Below are 17,724 nucleotides of genomic sequence, written 5' to 3' on the forward strand. Positions count from 1 at the left end.
GGTTCCCTGGGGGACAATTCCAGTTGACAACTGTTGTCCTGGCTTAATTATTAATAGTTTCTCTATCACTCTCAAAGTGTCCTGGTTTAAACAATAAATTATGTGGTCACCTAGTTATTATGCTTTGTATTTGTTTTCTGTTTTTGTCTTTGCCAGCCATAGATTTCATAAAAAACACCTAACATAGATAATGAGACTTAGCTACTGATCATTCTAGAACTGATATACACCATGAGATGCAAAAAAAAAAAAAAAAAAAAAAATCCACTTTGATTGCTTGACTGGAATGTGAAAGTAGAATTTTGTAAAACACATTTATATCAGAAGAGTCTCTAGAATCTATTTCTCCCACTGCCTCAATGATGAAAAGTGGGACTGGATAATAGCAGAATTTATTTACAACAGAGATCCTTAACTTTCTTTCTTTTTTTTTTTTTTTTTTTTTGGTATCACGGATACCTTTACAGTCTAGAGAACCCACAGAGCCCTTTTCAGAATAGTATTGTAAATACATACAATAGAATGCATAGAATTGCAAAGGAAATCAATTACTCTATTGAAATACCAATGTGTGATACAGTAATATATGTCCTTCTTTATGAATGTATTAAGTGATAAGATCTAGTAGCAGGTTTCATAACAGCTATAATTTCAAAAGAGCAACAAACAAAAATGATCATTTGTGATATCTGTGACAACTGTAATGTGATGTGATTATACCTGTGATTTTTATTGGTGACACAGTCACAGATTCTGTCAATATGCTCTATGGTCTATATTCATAATTGAATGAAATGTTAAATTACAGCTGGAGGATAGCGAAAATGAAGAAGTAATACTTTTCCATCCAAAATCTCAGACCTCCTGAATCATATCAAAAGACCTCTTAGCTGGGGGAGGTGGTGTCTATGGACCCTAGGTTAAGTACTCCTGCCCTAAAATAATATTCACTAAATTGGAGGAAGGTAGATTATTTTTCACACTTCTTATGTGCTGAGGCAGTAAAACTGTCCAAACAAGGTAGAAACATGCTTCTGGTAAGAGTAAATAAAATCAGGTACTGTTACTAAAAAACTTCTGTTTATTTGCGTTCACATTTACAAATTTATGCTTTTCTGTTGCATACACTGCAGATTATGTAAAAGGTCCTTCATTTTTATACAAGCCTATGATGGCGACATCTTTCCATTTTACTCCATGATGCTGTTCTCTCCATTCAAATATCACTGGATTTGAAAGCTTGAGAAACTCTCTACATTCAGCTAGTAACAGATTACAGCATGCAGCCAATCATTCTGCTTATTTATTGGATCAGAGGATCATAGGAGTGTGTTTGTAATCTTACATGCATTTTTCCCTTTCTCAGGGTTAGGGTTATGCCCAAAGTAAATACTAGCCATACTGCTCAGCGCTGAGGTAAGTTCTCAAGGTATAGGATGACCAGAAGTAACAAGGATGGATACCCCATGTTACTAAAGAAAGCATTGGTCCATGTTGAATGGGGGTTAAAAAGGTATGGCAAGGAGTCTGGAGGGATGCAGTTGTAGGGTGGAAAGTGAAGTCTAAGGCAGGAATCTGGTGACAGGCTCCAAGATGGGTAACAAATGCAGCTGGAGGTGTGTAGGGCTCATCATGATTGGGTCCTGAACACAATGGTGCCAGGATCCACTGTGGATAATAGTGCCATTTCAAGGTAGATGTGTGCAATCCCTTCTTATCACTTTTCTGTATTCCCAGCCTTTGTTATCAGGGCCATGTTCTTGCCCCTGTATCTGGAATGTATTCCATAACAGGACAGCTGATTTTGGGTGGGGAATCAACAAACTAAGAAACATCACCTGGCTTTCTTCCCATTTGTGTTCTGCTTTCCTGGTCTGGCCTGTTTCTGGGTTTGGTCATAAGCTTGATCTTCTTCTAGACAGAGAATTGCACGGGGAGAAATCTGGTTGAGGCATGACCTCTACAATCATGTATCATTTCAGATGAATCACCTTCCCTAACACTCCAACATAAAAACAATCCTGTTGTTTCTTTTGGCTTAACCCTGAGGTCAGGACACACCTCCGAATATTCTGTATGTCGCAGTCCCCTCCCTGTTCCCAAACTAAGCTGAATTCCCAGAGAAGAAAGAAAGTCAGTCATTTTGGGCATCAGGATGTGGAAGCATGAGCACATGAGCGTAGGTCAGAACGTGAGAGCTGGTACAGAAGGCCCACCAGCAAATCATGTTTATGACCCATCTCTATCATGCTATCCAGGTCCTCTTTAAGTTTCTCTACAGGGTTTTATTTGATTGTTTTTTCCTCTACCACATGTATCAAAGACAGGAATGAGGATCAAAAAAGTGTTAATGTAAGATGTTTCTGCCATAAATAAAAAAGGCAGAAAAGTTATCTTGCATGTTCCATCGTGAGGACAGACTTTGCTTCCAGCAGCAGGGGCGGGAAAAGCCTGGAGAGGGGCTGTAGGTATCACAAGGTCGGAACGTGTCAGCGGAGCAGCTGGGGGGGGGTGGTCAGTGTCCGCCTTTCTCTTCCCTTAGGCTTGGGGACAGTGTGGGAAGAAGAAAGGAGAAGCAGAATGGCAAAGTGGGCAGCTCGGAAGCAAAATGGAGGGAGGTGGAAGGAAAGCAGTTCCCAGTGGCCGACAGATGTCAGTTCATCATTGTTGATTTTGGACTGAAACCTTCTTTCCAGCCAAGCAGGCAGGCAGAGGTGAATTTATCAGATGTGATTTTTATCAGAACCCACTGCATGAGGAGGCCAGAGCAGTCACCGCGGGACCCCAGTGCTTGTGATTGGCTCTGACACATCCGGCCGAAAGGGCTCTTATTCCAAGAATGATCTTCTTTTTTCGATGGTATTGAGCTGGGACTGATTCTGATAGCCAGTTTCAGTCAAGAATCATAAAGTTATTGCACATTTAAAACCATCGGTATGAGAATCATTCTCTCCCTCTTTTCTCTCTCTCATCATTTCACAGGGCTGCAAGGTTACAGAAAGGTCTAATCAATTGTCAAACTCTTTTATCACTGAGAAGGTGGTAAAAAAAAAAAAAGAAATCTAACTGCCCTACTGTAGGGGGTTCTTCGACTATACGGCACCCTTTTCCACACACAATGCCGCCGTGATTAATGTCCTCCCACCTCAGACCTTGTTAAAACCTGTTCTCTCAAGCAGCCTGGTAGAGCACAGTAAGAGTGGGGCCGAGGTTGCATAAATCAACGTGTTCTCACAGCCCCCAGGATATCCATTATAGATGCCAGCTGGATGGCTGGAAGATAGAGAAAAATGAATATTGTATCCTGTGGCCTTTTGCCTCTAATGACCACTTTTCAACATTTTTGAAGGCATGATTAAATTTTGATAACTGGGGAAGTCAGTCTGAGCAGGCTGAAATAGAGATAAATTGACGGAGGGTATGACATCTCAGTGGAAAGCAGGCAACTAATTAGTGTGGGAAGCGCACTCTGAAAGAGAAGTAAAAGGGAGACAGGTTTAATCAGAGGGGCTGCTGAGGTACAGGAATAGTCGGGATAATTGCGGCCTAGGTAGAAATCACAGGCTCAGTGAGCGGTTCTTTCTGTCCGCTTGATTGGCAGCCGCTGACCTGGTGGCCGGCACCCTTGAACCTTTACAACGGGAACAGCCTTGTCAAAGCAATTTGCTTGCAGCTCTCCGTGACCAGTTATTTCAGCCGCCGGAGCTGGGACACCTGATGTGGAAGGGCCCCCTGCTCCCCCCGCTGGCTGGGAGCTGGGCGGAGCAGCCTGTGGTTTGCGATGACTTGACTTTTGAACCTGTGCCGTTTCTCAGCCCCGGCCCTCCCTCCACTCACACTTAGGTGAGGTCCCAGGACAGCTTCTGCCAAGACACAGTGTCAGGGCAATTTGGCCATTCCTTTGGGGAGCGGGGGAGGCGGGGCAAGAGGGGATGCGTGGGAATTAGGGGGAAAGGAAGTGTCAAGGCAGGCAGAGGGGAAGCCCCCAGAGGATTGGCCCCTGGAAGAACGGCTTTCTCTGGTTGCCTGCTTTTTCACGCCCCAAGGCAAGCTAGGCAAAGCTGGGGTGTAGGGGTCTCCACCTTCTCTTCTGGGCGGGTTTGTTGGGGGAGCTTAGAAGCCTCCCATTTGAGCCCCTTCGTCTCCCTTTCACGATGGGCTGGAAGGTGCCGCCCAAGCAGACAGGTCTTCGCTGCATTTTGTTCCAGTGACCCTGTAGGATTTTGTTTATTGCTAGCAGGGAGTTTGCTGATTTAAACTTGTGTTGAGGAGGATAATCTTTTTTTTTTTTTCCTTGCCTTCAAACCTGCGTTAGCACCTAAGACATTATTTTTTCCCTTTGTTACGTTGTTTTGGGGAAAGGAGACTGGATGGGAGGAACCAAGGTTGCAGCGGAGCGATGGTTGACAGGCAGCCAGGGGACTGGTGTACAGGCTCTGTTCTTTAAAGTCATGAATTAGTGTTTCTCCCTCCTTCCCTTCCCCCTCCCCTCCCCCTCCCCTCCCCCTCCCCTCCCCTCCCCCTCCCCTCCCCCTCCTCCTCTTCCTCCTCCTCCTCTTTCTCTCTCTTCTCCTCCTCCTCCTTCCTTCTTTCTCTCTGTCTTCCTCTTCTTATTGGCTAAGAGCTTACTACTTTCTCTTTTTAAATGCATCAGTCACCTGGATCTGGAAAAATGCCCCAAGCCAGGATAGTTAATGTGATTTCTGTTCATAGTGTCAGCTTATGGTTTCAGAGAAGCCTACAGTTAGAGTTGTCTTTTTTCTTTTTTTAATATGGCAGTTTTTTCCCCACATAAAAATGAAGGCCTGGTTATTAGAGGACCTAATTACATTCTTTGAATGTACTGATCCTTCTATATTTGCCATGCGGCTTGGCCAGTGGGAGCCTCTATGGCTTGTCCCACGTGTGGCCGCCTGCTTGGTGAAAACGGACATGGCATCAAATTGTTGCCCATCGCCCTGAGCTCTTTAGAGCACGGAATGTTAGATGGAGAGGCTGCTCCATTCTAGCTTAGGGGATCCTCCCTCTCAGTCTCATTCTCCTCAGAGACTGGCTGCTCTAAGTGAAGACTGAGGGATATTCTCCAGGAACCTGGCCTAAGGGTTCCTCAGGAAACTGGAAACTTAGCAGTGTTATGTTCCTGTACCCAAAAATGACACCTGGCTTCAGAAGTCCCAGTCCCTAGGAGATGGGTACCTGTCATTTTCAGCATAGTACTCCCATAGCTTACATAACAACGTGGTAATTTACTCTTCCTTTTTCATATCTTAGTTGGGAAGTGCCATACAGAATGACAGGGACAGCCCAAAAGATGACGATATCTGGACTGTAGGCTCTCCCAACTCCCAGACGAATAATTACAATGCACCATAATAAATAAGCCAGAAGTTCTGGGGCAGACAGAAGAAGGAGTCTGAATTCTGCTTCAGGAGCTGAGGAATTCTTCATAGAACATGGTGTCCCTGAAGGATGAGTAGGAGTTTAGCAGGTGAAGATGCCATGGAAGGGAATTCTCGGCAGCAGAGAGTATGTGCAAATTCCTGGAAGGGTACTGTGTGTTCAGAGAGCGCTGAGCTGTGGCCCGGGTGTCGTGAGGAACATCACCAGTGAGGCAGGTGACAGCTGGGTTGCCAGAGGTCTCGGATGAGCTCAAGGCCATGTCTGTATCCATTTTACCACCGAAGCTCGTGTAATATGTGGCGCACAGTAGGTGCTCAATAAATGTCTGTTTAATGAATGAGCGGAAGAACTAATGAATGAGGAACCCGGATGTTAAGAGGGAAACTTGGGATGAGATTTTTTAAAACAAGGAATGTAACCGGTGGATAATGTGGAGGATGGTCCACCTTGGGGTGGGTGCTGAAGGCAAGTAGTCCAGGTGAAATAGACAAAGAAAAAGGGAGACAGGAAGGCTGAAGCAAAAACATACCAGGAATGCAATGGAGGGCAAAGATTCAAGAGACAGACATTTCTGGGATGAACCCATGGTGCTCAGTGGATGTGGGGGGATAAGTGGAGTGAGAGATTCCTGAGAATGCCTCTCGGATGTGTGGCTTGGGTGAAGCGGAAATAGTATGGCACAACTAGAGAGTGGTTGTGAGAAAGAGCTAGAACTCAATAGGAATGAGCAGTTATACAGTCCAGGCAACCGTGCAGAGGGAAGGGAGGTGGGGAGAGTGCCAATAGGGCTTATTACCAGCATTTCCCCTAAATGCTCCATGTGGGCCTGTGGGTCTGTGTTCATCTCAGTGGGGCATCTCTGCCTTACTGGTATATGCTCTGAAATTTTGATAAGTATATAACATTATTTTCCCTGAGTTTTAATACTGTTACTATGATTTTTATTATGTCATATGAAAATGTTGCATTGAGTGGATTGTCATTGTATTATGTAGATTATGTCGAGTGGGGTATAATTTTTTGAAAGTAAAAGAAACATGAATAGCATCAAATCAAGACTGATACCAAAGAAAATGGTACATATAACATTTATTTATGAAAAAAAAATATTGCATAGCATGTACCAGGTATTTGTCTAAATGTTTTCAAGTATCAATTAATTAAATAATTGCTTCTAATATCCCCCATGAGGAAGATATCATAATTGTGTGTGTTGTGCAGATGTGGAAACAGAGGAACAGAGAGGTTAAATTATTTCCACGATTGCCATTGTAGCATTAGCTAACACCTCTATCAACATCACATAATTATCATTTCTTCTTTGTGGTGAGAATAATTAAGACCTGTTCTCTTAGCAAGTTTGTTGTCTGTAATACAGTACTCTTGTCTATAACCACTATATTGTACATTAGAGCTCCAGGATTTATTTATCTACAGTTGCAAATTGTACCCTTAAACAGCATCTCCCCAGTTCCCCCACCCCCGACCTCTAGAGCTAAGAAGTAAGAGAGGTCAGATTCAAACCCAAGTCTCTCTCCAAAGTCCCTGCACCTACCCACGCCTGCAGGCTGGCTTCTCTTGTTAAACTGTGTCCTGTGTGGTAACGGCCAATGCAGGAAGTGATGAGTGGTGGGCCTGAAGATTAACCACAAACAAGTGACGTCACAATTATAAATACTTTTATAAACGTGGAGATGATGTGAAACATTAGAAAGTACTCATTGGTCGTAACTACTGCGGATCTGTTTAGTGTTATTTTCAGTCTTTCAATCTGTTTACCTCTGCTGATGAAATGTTTGATGATTGGCAAATACAGAATGGCTGAGAACCCTTTGTCAAAACTTTCCATTGATTTTGTCCAGAGATAAAATCCCCGGGGTAGAGGATTTAGACCCAGGGGCCATGGAGTAGGAAGAATCTGTGAGATTGAGGGAGAACTCCAAAAATAGTTCAAGAACTGTTCTGGTTTGTACGAGTGTTTGTTGCAGCTGTCTGGAGACCCTGGTAGTGAAGCAGAAGAGATTCAGGAGTGAGACCACCTGACTGTAAACCCTGCCTTCACTACTCACCGGTCATGAGACTTTGGGAAAGATGTATTACTTTACTGCTCTGTGTCTCAGTTTCCTCAACTATGAAATGACGGTAAAAATGGTCCCTACCTTAGAGGGTTATTGAGAGGTTTGAGTTAATGCTTGCTCAGATAAGCTCTTAATACGTGACTCCTTTCATTATTAGTGTGCAAATAGGACCCCAGAAACCCATCCACCTACCTCCTCTCCCCACAAATTTACCTCCTTTTTGTTTTGTGTCCCCATAGCATCTGTTTGAATTGTTAATCCAGCAAAGATAAGGTATTTAGGGATGCAGATCTGGGACTTATTCCTCAAATGAGATGGCAGGTGTTAAGGAAGCGGGGCATTCAGATGGAGGCTTTCTCCTGACATACTCCTTCCCAGCTAGGCTCCTTGTGTCCATAATTAAAACAAAAAAACAAATTAGAAAATGGTTGGTATATGAGGCATTTTTAAAGTGTCAGTGTGGCTTTAATCCTCTGGTTTTTAGAACATCTATTGATATAAACCCTTTACTGTTTAAAAAACACACATATGATCAACCTTGAGGACATTATGCTAAGTGAGATCAGTCAGAGAAAGACAAATATTGTACGGTATCACTTAGATGTGGAATCTAAAAAAAGCTGAATTTGGAAAAACAGAGTAGAATGGTGGTTACCAGGGGCTGGCGGGTGGAGAGCTGGGGAGATGATGTTTAAGGGTACAATTTGCAACTGTAGAAAAATAAATCCTGGAGATCTCATGCACAGCATAGTGATTATAAACAACAATACTGTATTATAGACATCAAACTTGCTAAGAGAAAGATCTTAATTATTCCCACCATAAAAAAGAAATGATAATTATGTGATGTGATAGAGGTGTTAGCTAACGCTAAATTTCAATCATCTTGCAATATGTAAATGTATCAAATCAACATGGTGTGCCCCTCAAATTTACAGTGTTACATGTCAATTATATCTCAATTTAAAAAAAATAAAAAACATAGTCTCTTCTGATGATCATAACTCTATAGGTCAGTGTAATTTTATTTATTCTATTTCTTTTTGTCCTTCACATGCAAAAATTAGTGTGGGTAATGACACATTCTCATCATCAGTCTATACACGGTGGCTTCTTCAGTACTCTTTGTTGTTAAATTGCCTGCCTATGGTAAAGTGCCCCAGTGACATGCCTAAAGCAGGGCAGTGGGAACTGTTTGGCCCCAATAGGAAGAAGTATTTTATCACTGGCATTGTTTAGAATTGCAAGGACATGGGGATTAATAAAAAGAAGACCTGACTTTTGGTCGGTGTTACTATTACTGTGAATTCTCTAAGGATGAGGCACTATTACTGTGAATTCTCTAAGGATGAGGCACCCTGTGTTGCCTGAGCCTGGGCCCTGCCCTTGGTGCACCACTATCATGTATAAATCGTATGTATTCACTTGATTAACTTTTTATAAGTACACACCCTGACAGCCACAGTGTAAGTCAAGATGCAGAACATTTCTACCACCTTAGAAGTTTCCTTCATATCCTTCTCCATCAGTACTCCTCCTCACTCCCAACTTAGAGGGAACCACTGTTCTGACTTTTATCAACACAGATTAGCCTTACGTGTTCTTAAACTTTGCCTAAATGGAATCACACAGTACGTACTCTTTGGAGCGAGGCTTCTTTTTTTTTCACTTTGTGCATGAAATTCATCCAAGTTGTTGGGTGTAGCGGCAGTGTATTCTGTTTTACTGCTGGCTGGCATCATTTATATGACTATGTGACAATTTATCCGTTCAAATACTGGTGGACATTGGGTTGCTTCCGTTGTTTTGACTACTATGAGTAAAGCATCTATGAAGGTACTTGTGAATGACACGCTCTCATTTTCTTTGAGAATCTACGTAGAGGCGAGGTTGTAGGAGCACCCCTCCGGCATGGGACATGACTTAGCTTTAGTAGATGTGTCAAACCGTTTTCCCAAGCGGTTGTGCCAGCATGGTCCACTTTTATTTATCTAACCCCTCCGGCATGGGGCATGACTTAGCTTTAGTAGATATGTCAAACTGTTTTCCCAAGCGGTTGTGCCAGCATGGTCCACTTTTATTTATCTAACTAATTAATTATTTTTAATAATTTTAAAAGTATCCATAAACCCATCATTGAGTGAAATAAGTGTTATCTTCCCTACTTTACAAATGAAGAAACTGATTGGAGAGAGGTTTAATGCTCTTACGTATCACACAGCTAGAAAATAACATAAATGGGAGTGACGCCTGGGCCTTTTGAATTCACCCTCTCCCTGCTATAGCTTTATATAACAACTCCTTTAAAGACATTGAGTTACCTGTAAGCAGAAAAGGCACTTGTAAAGCAACTGGGACAAAATCGGGAGAAAAAAAAAAAATCTCAAATTCTGGCCAGAAAAAAATAGGCGTTTCTCACTACTGCCAAAGAACTTGCTGGCAGAGAGCAAAATGCCTGTTGGACATGGATGCTGGCATGATTCCCGGCACAACCTGCCTATACCTTGTTTGGCATCACAGATTCAAGGTTTTATGCGTCCGCGGGGCCAATGCATGGCATCCTTGCACAGGTCTACTTGTATTTGCTGCTAAAGGTTTCCCTTCACTAAAAAAAGATAACCTACACCCTTGCTAAGCAAAGTGTGGCCCAGGGACCAGCAGCTAGGTATCAACAGGAACTTGTTAGAAATTCAGAATCTTGGGCCTCATCCCAGACCTTCAGATGTTGCTTTTCAACAAAACCCCCAGGTGATTCCTATGCTCATCCAATTTTGAGAAGCACTGATTTGTACAGTTGTGAATTAGAAGTCACTTCCTCCTGCTTTGGGGCCTTGGGGGATGGGATTTTTCATCCCTCAGTCTCAGTTTCCCACTCTGAAAAATGGGGCTGACAATATGTACTTTGCAGGGTTGTAATAAGGACTAAAAGATAAAATAGAAGAAAAACAGCAACTACAATTCCAGATAAATGTCGGTGTCCAGCCAAGCGATAGCTGCTTTTCTTGGAGGTATTCTCAAGCAAGGTGGGCCTGACTTTCTCAGTGGTAAAATGCGAGCCTTTAATTGTCCTAAACGCCCAGGGCCCAGCCCTCCTCTTACCTGCACCAGTGCTGCAAGAGAATCACGTGCTTGGAAATGTCAGGACAGAGTTGGAGCTCTCCCTGGAAGTTACCCAAGCATGAGGGCCAGGCTCCAGGCCTCAGCTGACGCTCTTTGCTGACTGTTCTCTGAAAGCCACAGAGCTTAACTTAAAAAATGGAGAGCTGCAGCCATGGAATAAAAAGAGCCCAACACCTGCCAGGAAAATAAGCAGGTTCTCCAGGGGAAGTTTGTTATACAATAGGACAGAGACATTCATGGGAGCAGAGGAGGGGAAGTGGGGTGGGAGATTTGACATGTCAGAGAGGCTGGTGTGTATAAATATTGCTCATAGGCAAATTAAGAATTTTTTAAAAATAGGCAAGAAAAGGTCTTCCCAGCTGAGCTGTCCTGAAAATTGAGATGTCCTTGACGTACAAGTTAGTGTATTTTTCCTGGTTGAATAGGAAAAATTATGTTTGATTGGACAAATGTCTTTAGCAATGATAATTACATGGGTACCTGAAACATTACCTGCCTGGTCATTTTCTGCAGGGTTAATATCAGTGGAACATATTAAAAAATACGAGTTTTATTTAATGGCCTTTTTTCTCTTTTCCTGGTACCAGTTTTCACTGCGTGATTTCTGACTTTGGTGTCAGATTGTACAGGAAAGCAGTTTAGAAGGTATGGGTGATAAAAACAGGCCCAATCAATTTTTATAGGACCAGCAGCAGTGATGACTTAATTGCTGCCTTGGTGAAAAGGCTGTGATCCTTATGCTAAATTATTTAAGAAATAGCTTTCAATGTATGTTTTCAGAATTCGGCTCAGTCTCTTGGTGTTTGAAATAGTACCAACAGTTTGAGTGCAGAAAGGCTTACGAATGGAAAGCTCACAGCTAATTTGAAATACAGGATTTCAACAGCACAGTGGAGCTGGGTTGCTGGTGAGGGTGGAACAGGCGAAGGGAAATGCAGACTATGTACATAATGAGGGCAATCAATCCAACTTGGTAGCCAGCAAGCTCTGTTGTGTTTTAAATGGCGTATTGTACCTCCTGTCATGATGACATATTCAATTAAGTGATATCGTATTATTATTTCTCACTCTATGTGATTTAACAAAAATGTTATTGAAACTCGGAGAAATCATTCTAAACAAGTAAAAGAAAATTCTTTGATTGGGATTATAATGATGTCTTTCACAGTCTCTGGCAGGTAAATTATGAACATTTGCAACAAAACTTTGGAGCATAATGTTAATTTGAAATAAGTTCAGACTATCTATGGGGCTTTTATTTTTTTTATTTTTTAAAATTAATTTATTTATTTTGGCTGTGTTGGGTCTTTGTTTCTGCGCAAGGGCTTTCTCTAGTTGCGGCAAGCGGGGGCCACTCTTCATCGCGGGGGGCTTTTATTTTTATAAATGAGGGTTGAACTTTTAAGAGGGATGGAAGCTACTGCTTCTTCCTTTGAAAGGCAATGACTTTAGCATTTATCTTATAGATAGTAATAATAAATACAAAGTGGTGAGGATCAGTTTAGGACACAGTGCTTCCCGGGAGGAGCCCCCTATGGCCAGCCATCTCTCAGGGCTCTATGTCCCCAATGTTTTCAAGTTGAGGTGGATGGTTTTCACTTACTGTGTACATCACTTTCCAAGTATGACGTTTGCAACTGATAATATTTTCTAAGCTACTAATTTTCTAATGTTTCAGCCTAACCATTAAAAAAAAAAATAGTTACATCAAATTATTGTTAAAAAGTTATATCAAATTACTGCTGGGCCAAACTTGGGAGATTTTGAATTTCATTTTCTGGAAGAACAAAAAAAAGCCCCCAAATGTAAACAACAATATCAAGACTTGAAAACAGACACTGAAAATATTTTGTTATGAACGAGATGGGCCAAAGGCAAGGTCTTAATATGCATCGCTTCTTGTGTCTGCTTTACACAGCCCAGAAGCTCAGATTCCTCCCCCAAATTTTTTAATCTACAGACAATGCAAGCAAAATGTAACTGTAGTGTCATTACAGCTGCTGTTCCCTGAAATGAGTCACTAAGAAGACTTAAAAGGAGGTTCATTGGAATCTCAACAATCATTTAATAACTTTGAACACTGAGCAGTATAGGAGATGAATGAATGAATGCTACAGCCAGTAGAACAGTGAACACATGCACTCTTGTAAAACATATAGGGTGCTATGAACTTCAAATAGACTCACAGAATCATAAAGACATAAGGGCATTTGGTGTCATATAATCCAGCCCCTAATCTGTAGTCCTCCAACAGTTTTATTGTTTGACCTCTATGAAATAAAGGGAAAATTAGAAACCTCATTAGATCTTAAATACATTCAATTTTTAAGAAAATTTTAACATTCAACCCATCTTTCCCTCTCTATTGATTTACTTTATGGTCATGGATCTCCCTCTGCGGCCACATGGAAACATACTGATCCCTTTGCTGGAGGACATAATTTCAAATATCTATAAAAACGTGCATATTTGGTTGTCAGAGGTGGGCGGTTGGGGGTGGGAGAAATGGGTGAAGGGGGTCAAAAGGTACAAACTTCCAGTTATGAAATAAACGAGTCATGAGGATGTATTGGGTTGGCCAAAAAGTTCGTTCGGATTTTTCCATGTTACAGAAAAACCGGAACAAAATTTTTTGGCCAACCCAATAATATACAGCATGATGACTATAGTTAATAATACTGTATTGTATATTTGAAAGTTGCTAAGAGAGTACATCTTAAAAATTCTCATCGCAAGAAAAAGAAATTTTGTTACTTTATGTGGTGATAGATGTTCGCTAGACTTATTGTGATCATTTTGCAATATATACAAATATCAAATCATTATGTTGTATATCTGAAACTAATATAATGATACATGTCAATTATACCTCAAAAAATCAGCTTGTCAATCCTTGTTGAGATTTTGATTGGAAAAGCATTGAACTTATAGACGTATTTGAGGAAAATTTGCAATAGGAATATGTTATTACCATTTAGTCTGGAAATTGGTTTGAAAATGTAATAGAAATACAGTTGTGCCAGACCAATGATGTTTTAGAATTCATTCCCTTTTTTTGGGGGAAAAGATCTCATTCACAGTAACAATAAAAACTACAAGTTGTGTAATCAGTTAAAGCCATGAAGAAGAAAGAGAGAAAGAACTTTAAACCATCATACAAAAATGAAAAACAAGAAACATAAACTAGGTTACTTCAAAGTGTTTCTTCTCTGTTTCAAGCATTCATACAGTTATTTATTCGTGCAATCACCCATGCAACATTTACTGGGTGCATACACATACAATGTGTCACAGCTGTATTGGGCACAAGAAATACAATATTAAGTGTACACAATAACATTAAAATGAACTCACAATGATTTATCACTTACCATTGTTATTGACACTTCATATGCGTTACGCCATTTAATTCTCACAATAACCTTATGAGAGAAGTACAAGTTTTCTCTCCATTTTACAGATGTGAAAACTGAGGATAGAAAGAGTTAAATATTTTCCCTCTAAACTTAGATAGTGGAGAAACAGAAATCTGAAGCAGTATTTCCTGGACCGTATAATGCATGCTTTTAACTATTCACATCTTATTCCATGGCCTAAGTTGGGAGAGACACATACAAGAAATTACAATACAATTTGGTATGTACTATATAATGGAGATAATATAGGAAACATGGAAAGAGATGGTTTTAAGTTTGACTACAGGTTTCAAGAGCAGGTATTTCTTTGAAAGATGCACCCTTGAAGAATGAGTAGGACAGCCAGGGAGATGAGCAGATAATGCACAAAGTAGATGAGCATGAAAACTTAAGGTAATGGCATATAGTAAATATTAATGGAGCATAAGGTACAGGAAGTGGTGGCTGGACACATCAGGAAATCAGTAAGAAATGAGGGATTCGAATTTGGAGAGTTGCTAACATCAAAGATGCTAGAAAGCAATCCTTAGAAAGTGGTGGGAAACCATTATTGGGAAGTTAATAATTAGATTTGCGTTTTCGAAAGTTATTTCTAGCAGCATTTTCAAAGTTAAATGAGGGAGGGCTAGACTGGAGACGTGGAAAACAGTATGGGGGGATGTAGTACAAAGGAATACTCTCGAGGTCACCTATAAACACTATACCCAGAGAAGAAAATACTGCCATCCCAGTGAGTTCAAAGAAGAACAGAGGAGAGCAGGGGGGACAAGATATCAGGTGTGTCTGCTTTACATCAGGAACTGTTGACTTTGGGGCCCGTATGTGCTTACCTCCCAAAGTATGCCTCTTAATTTCATGGGGCAAGGACATTTGTATCTAAATGAATGGTCTGCCTTTGTTGCGGGTTGGTGTGACTGGCCAGCTTTGGCTGTTGTTCAGCAGCAATTAATGGATATTTTCTGTTTCATCAGAGCCTTGCTGTGCTGGCTAACCCTTGTGTATTATCAACTGCCCTTTTTATACCAATTAAGCCCCAAAGATAACAGAAGCATACTAATATGTGATTCAATAGAATCTTTGCAATATTTAAAAGTTCTAATATTAAGGACTATATTGGGTTATTGAGCATTCAATTAAAGAGCCTCAAGTGTTTAATTTAGGATTTTCCATAGGACAGGTATTGTTTGTTAATTAGTTAATTAAGTAACAAGTGATTATTGAAAACATGCATTAGGATTAAGCAAGCTGCAAGAGAGATAAAGATATCTCCAAGGCAATTAGCTCACTGTAATCTTAATGATAAATGTGTAATTAGATTCTTATTCTAAAGAGATTGTTTGGAATGGTTTTCGCAAGCATTAAACAGGCATGTAACAAGATATTTACTTACATAACAAGCAAAATATAATTCTAATTCTTATTCGGCATTAGGCATCAACCAGTGTGTTCAAATGATACCTAATTTGCTAAAAGCAAAAGTTTACAAGTAAGAGTACTTAAAAATATAATCCATTAAAAGCTTATATAACTAACAATTATATTACAACTAGATTTATCCCCAAGCCTGTTTATTTCACCTCCTGGGCAATTATCTGAGACTTTCAAATGTATTATGACTTAATAGCCAACATTTATACATTTATGTATGCAATACTTGAGGGGATTACTAGTACATCACAAAATGAAAACCCTTCCCCCTTCCTGTAGTGTCAACTTGTCAAGAGAGAAATAGATTCCCTTCTTGTATGTCTAGAAACTACCACAGTTCCTGGCACATGGCACTCCATAAATGTCTACTAAATTGATTTGAATGAGTGGAATCAGGGAGTCTAGATGTTTCTTAAAGTATATCATTTGGTTGAATCCCCATTTTGTTGAAATTCCCTGGCTGCCACCACTGCATATGCTATTCTTCTGTATATTTTTTCCTACATCCAGCATCCCAGTTCAGTAGGGCTAAGGAAATTGTATCTTCAAAGGACTAGCATGGATTGGAGATGTTGTGAGAATTACAATAATGATGATAATCATGATAAATACCAACACACATTTATTAAGTGCTTACTATTTCCCAGGCATGGAGAGAAGCTTTTTTCATTGACTACCACAGTTTAGACTGTCAGTAATCCTAATGGGTAGATCCTACTGTTATCTTTGTATTCCATATGGGGAAACTGAGGCTTAGAGCAGTTACATAATTTCCCCAAGATCACACAGTTAATAAGTAGTGAAACCAGGATATAATCCCAGGTACCATAAGGATAGAGTCCATTTTTGCCTGCAATTGGGTTCTCTTGAAGCAAATCCTGGGATGGAGTTACTTGTGCAGCTGTTTTATGAAAGCACACTCTCAGGGGAATCTGCAAGGGAATGAGCCAAGCAGGGTAGGGTGGGGAAAGAAGCTAGGCAAAGATGTGAGTTCATTTCAAGTCTAGCCTCAGTCTGATTGCACAGGAAGCTCTGGAGTGTAAGTAACACAACCAATAGTCTCATCTTCAGGCATGGGGACAGAAATTTATATCCCTGAATTTGTCTCTCGTGGGCTGTTGGCTGCCACTGGGGAAGGAGACATAAGCTCACAGGTATGTTCTAGTGGGAGATAGCTCATTTTTGCAGAAGCCAGTACCCAGGGCAAGTTTGTTTGTTAGCTGTTGCAACTAACTCAGAAAAGCAGTGGGATGCATGCACTAACCAGCTGCAGGGCAAGCAGAAATGTCTATAGCAGAAGCTGCTTCCACAGTGGTTCTCTTGACTTCCAGGCTCCCATGGAGAACACAAGATTTTTGTCAAGCAGACTAGATTTTTATCCTGATCTGCCTTTTCCTAGCTTAGTGCCTTTGGGAAATTTGCTTCAACATCCTGAGTCTCATTTTCATCATCTGTAGAGTAGGTGTCTTAATACTACTAGTCTCATGGGATTGTTATGATGACTAACTTGAGAATGTATGTGAATGCATTTTGTAAACTAAAGCAAAACATGAATGTTGTTTGTGGTGTTGTTTATTGCTGTGTCTGACTTCCCAGGCTCAGGGGCAGCTAGTGGATGGGAGCTATGGAAGCCCTGGTCTACATGACAAGTTTGATTAAAGATGTAATAAGCACAAGGCCAGTGACGTACAAATAAGGAAATAAAAGGACGAGGATGAAACTGAACCTGTAGGGAAGATGGCTGACCACCTAGACTCTTTAAAGATTTCTGCTGAATATTGATAAACTTAATTAACGTGCAAAAATTGAGGGTCAGAAAAATTAATCTACCCAAGTTTCACAGTGAGTAAATGGCACTCGAAACCTAATTTCACAGTAATTTTCAGTTATACCATATTTCTTTGATGCCTTCAATATTGGCAAACTCAAGTGATTTTTGCAAAGAGATCTCCTCCTACTGTCTTGAATCCACGGATAATGTCCACTCTTCTATCTCAAGAAGTTCCCATCTGTAGCACCTTGTGCCTTGGCTCTTTCTCCTGAATACATGGCATCCATTTAAAGTAATAATTACAAATTCTGAATAGAGCAGAGAGAAACAACTTCTGATTCCAGTTTGGCTCAGAATCAGCACTTAACCTGAGAGGCATTTGGAACCTTATCTGAACATTAAAAAGGCAACAAGTTCACCATAATATCATATTCTGTGGAAGCCAGCATGGAAAACTGACTTCCTGCACAGTTCCGAAGCCTTAGTGAAGGACCATAAAGCCGGTTGATGT

This window comes from Balaenoptera ricei, chromosome 6 (assembly GCF_028023285.1).
Source record: "Balaenoptera ricei isolate mBalRic1 chromosome 6, mBalRic1.hap2, whole genome shotgun sequence".
In the NCBI taxonomy this organism is placed as follows: domain Eukaryota; kingdom Metazoa; phylum Chordata; class Mammalia; order Artiodactyla; family Balaenopteridae; genus Balaenoptera; species Balaenoptera ricei.